Raw genomic sequence first — 4,341 nt, 5'->3', positions numbered from 1 at the left:
ATCTGCCAGATATAACCAATCACCTGTTTTACGTCTGCTAGTTGTCTTTCATTCAAGATAATAATTTGCATGCATGCTATGGATATGCTGAATTAGGTCTGGGTCATCCTGTTATATATTGTCTTGCTGCTATAAAAGTGAAGAATTGCATTGATTATGAGTTTTAGTAAAACCTCACAAGCTATGTTTCAAATATTCTAATTTCAACAGAATATCATTTTGCATTTTCTGAATTAAAAGATCATTGGATCTAGAAGTTGCCTGATAGAAGTTGTTGATTGCAAAGTTAGAAATGATAGAGCTGGCAATTTTATGTGTTAATACAGATAAGAGCAAGAAAGAAAGCTATCCATCACCAAGTTCCTGAAATATCGGGAAAAAAATATAAAATATAACATCCCCAATCCATCCAGCATGTGCCTTTCTATCATCCTCTTCTCTCTTATCTCTACTGGTTTAGATCAGAAAATTGCAAATCTGTAATAGGTACAAAAAGATATAAAATTCTGATGTACATGAGGATATGGATTTTATAATTAGATTAGATAGGGAGGAAAACATGAAAAAAGGCATGTAAAAGCTTGCAATGATCTGAGAATGAGGTTTTGTCGACAGCCCTTATTCAGAATGATCGGTGAATGTGAATTTATGAAGCCAACCCCGATAGTTAGAAAAAGACTTCTTGTTTATAATTATGGTCATGTTCAGATAAAAAGAATGATTGAAGATTAGAGAAACAGAGGGGTGTGAGTGTAAGTTTTTGTGTGTGTGTGTATGTGTGTGTGTGAGAGAGAGAGAGAGATTGAGAGATCAAGTCCACAATCTAGATCAAGATAAATACGTGGAACCAATGAGGGTGATTTAAAAAAGAAAAAGAAAAAACCTAGAGTTTTTGACAAGCCATGGACTATCATTCTAACATACGGTTCAGATCAAGCACCAAGATGCTCTTTCCTTCTGCATAGTGACAATGTCTCATGGATTTTATTAAATTGTAATTGAGAAATGAAATAATTGACAAGAGCAATACCATGTACAACAATATCCGACTGGTAAGAAGTAATTAATTGAGGAGAAGATATGTGACAGTTGTTACATCTGAAAACATGCAATCAGCAGTCTCCAAAACAAGAAGCTGCCAGCTTACCTTGCTAGTAAAGTCTAGTGGGGGCATATAACAAAGACCTAGGCCCAAATCCCTCCTTCATCAGGGTTTAAGAGTTAGAGTTTAGAGGTATTTGGAGAAAGTTGTCCTCCATTCCATAACCCTTTGCCTGCAGGCCTCTTTCTACCGCAAAAAGAAAAAAAGATAAAAAAGGTTCTAAAACAAGTCATAATTTTCAAGAAAAAAAAGTGACATAAAAGCGAGACAATTTAATACAAAGTGTGATATATTTTTAAAGCTATGCATGTCCTTAACTACTAAATTGTAAACCAAGTAATTGTCTTCCAAGTATCCAACATGTCTTTAGCTCCCCCCCCCCCTCCCCCACTTTTAAATTCATGAGCCACAATGTTAATTATCTGATATCTATCTAAAATTTTTATTCATTTGTTCTTTATTCACTTTTGATTGAACAAAAGTCATCAGGGATGCACTCATAGATGTGTTAACTGGCTGTGGCATTTCAACCGCTGTACATTAGACACCATACTCTTAGAATATCAAGTTATTGTCATGTCATTGAAACCACTAGTCAGTAATTTCCTACAATTTTCTTATCGTTAATCTCCCCTCCCCAAGGAATTTGAATGCAACTACTCACTAATCTTTTCCATTTTGGGTACGGTTGATCTCTAGAATTGGGATAAAATTCTTGGACTGTCGCGTGAATGCTGTGGTTCTTGATGCAACTGTTCACTAGGCTAGGGATGAAACTCTTTTAGACTATAATATCGAAGTAAAAAGAGATAATTGGAATATTACAGTACCTAAATGACCTTCAGCTCATGAAGATTTTAATTTTCTTAAGCCCCTGTTAGACAAATTTCCTTTATAGTCATTTCCCCTGATCATATGGCGAGTTTATCTCATCTTTGCCCGAGTTCAAAATGTTATCCATCTTCAGTGTGTTGCCTCTCACATGAGAAATTGAACATCACAAGTTAGTGGATAACTAATTTAAGTTTACATAGAATTTTTATAAGGTTATCTTGTCTCCTTTCTTGCTGTATAGTGTTTGGAAGCTTATATTTCATCGTGGTTTGTATGTCTCATAAGCTTCCCATAGTTATATGCCATCAGGTCCTAACAATATTGAAGATTGCTGATAGCAAATTTCCACCCAAATGCTAGGACATCAACAAACATAACTTCAGAACTAATAACCATAAGATACAGAACAACCCGAATCATGCCCTGCCATCAATATATGACAACTAAACTTAAGCTTAAATATCTTTCCTCTACTATGGACTAAAATAAAGCATTTATCCAACTTTACTGCATTCAGCATCATCATATCTCATAAGAACAGAAATGGGCTGAATCATTTCCTCCTGAAAGTAATAACAAAGCGATCCTAAAGCAAACAAGTATCCAACATAATTATTTCTTTTGATGCATTTGATTATAGAATAACTTTGACAAAATATGAATCCTAAAATTGTAGACAGACAAAAAAAGAGGGTTACCAGTTTGTCATTCTGATTATCAAGTGTTTGTTCGACATTGCATCCAATCAGGCAAAAATCCCAACTTTATCTAAATTCCCATTCCAAATGACAGAGTTAACACTGAAAGTCAGAACAAAGCCAGGAATTTTCCATCAAAGTTACCTCTTTTCCGTTTCATGTCAGCTAATCGCAATCACAGTTGCCATGCGCGTCCTCGAGGGGAGAATGTTCGTGAGATCGACCTCGGCGAGCAGATCATCCGAGAAATCACTGTCCTCTTCCTCCTCCTCAACCACGACCTTCCCCTTCCCCTTGTCCATCGCTGTCACCACGCCCTTCCCCTTATCGGTTGCGGCATGCCCATTGCGATCGCCGGCTTCGTCGCCGTGGCCAAGCCGGATCAGGCTTTGCCCAAAGATCAACACAAAGCGGCTCTTATATCGGCCTCAAACCGCGGGCTATATCCTGACCAATTTATTATTTTTTATAAATAAAAGTTTTAAAAAATATTTTAAAAATTGTTTAATATAAATAAATGTAAGCAACCTATAATATGCCTATTATACTGTTAAATTTACATATCAATAATAATTATCAATTAAATTTATAAATATATTAAACATAAATCTAAAAATAAGAAGAAAAAAAATCAAGTTGGGTAGAGCTTTAATCCAAGCCTAAGCTTGGCCAACTTATTAATCTGGTTTTTTCTCAAAACCCAGCCTAACCCGTAAGGCCTAAAATTTTTAACTCAAGTTCACCCAAATGGCTTCAGGTTTGAACGATTTGGGTGGGCCTCTGTCCCATAAATAAGTTTAGTTAGCCCGTCAGGTTCAGATCTAGATTTCTTGCATGTTTAATGAATAGATTGAATTCAGGTTGATAGAATTTTGACCCTAGCTTATATTTAATTCTATATCTATTTAGTCTGATCTAACTCGATTGCTACCTTTAATCTTGTCTTCAAATTTAGATCTATTTAGGGTGAAGAAAGGAAAAGAGCTCCAAACTGAAATCAAAACTGATTAGCATATTCTCTTTCTTATAAAGTGAAAATCCAAATAAATATTCCCATCAATAATAAACAATAAAAGTCTTCCAAATATTTCAAAAAATACATGAAAGTAGCCCACTAAAATAGCAAAAAAATTACTAATTTCCACAAAGTAACGTAATGACTATTAACCAATGCCAAACCACTCTTTAATTTATCATCATTGTAAGGATCCTTTAAATAGCAGTTAGATTTCCTCTTGAGGCTTGGACTTAGGTTTAAAAGAGGAAGGACATTGTTTCAACAAAGTTGATGGTAATGGGGATGGTGGGCAACTAATCAAGATTCAACACTCTCCAAAAATAGATATAGAAGATTTATGGCAGACTATAGTGGGAAAGGGCATTATTAATCTGAAAATTTTGGAAATAGATTAGGTTTCCATTGATATTTGATTTGATTGGTAGAAATAAAATAAGTGTCGGTTGGGATTTAGGAATTGGAAAAGGCAATCAGCAAGAGTTAAGACTAGCAATATATTTTGTATATATACCATATATACTATGCATAAATGAGGATTATTGGGTTTTCAAGTTCAAGGTAACTATATCGGATTTGATCGGGTTAAAAAAGATGGACCTATATTTGGAATTCGAAATTGATTCAATTAAGCTATTGAAAACTTAAGTTGGATACCTATCCAACTATTATAAAACAATCGGATGGGTTAT

At 34.7% G+C, this 4,341-nt stretch overlaps 1 long non-coding RNA gene across 1 annotated transcript; it reads right to left on the bottom strand.

Moving 5' to 3' along the window:
- Positions 1 to 795: 795 nt before the first annotated feature.
- Positions 796 to 3,056, bottom strand: LOC103718313. Its single transcript, XR_003387745.1, has 2 exons — positions 2,635 to 3,056; positions 796 to 1,288 (listed from the first exon to the last, which is right to left on the bottom strand). It is a non-coding gene; the product is annotated as an uncharacterized LOC103718313 (long non-coding RNA).
- Positions 3,057 to 4,341: the final 1,285 nt, after the last annotated feature.

Source organism: Phoenix dactylifera, chromosome 10 (assembly GCF_009389715.1).
Source record: "Phoenix dactylifera cultivar Barhee BC4 chromosome 10, palm_55x_up_171113_PBpolish2nd_filt_p, whole genome shotgun sequence".
Taxonomy (NCBI): Eukaryota; Viridiplantae; Streptophyta; class Magnoliopsida; order Arecales; family Arecaceae; genus Phoenix; species Phoenix dactylifera.
The sequence above is the reverse complement of the archived record's forward strand: the minus strand, read 5'-3'. Positions and strand labels throughout refer to the sequence as shown.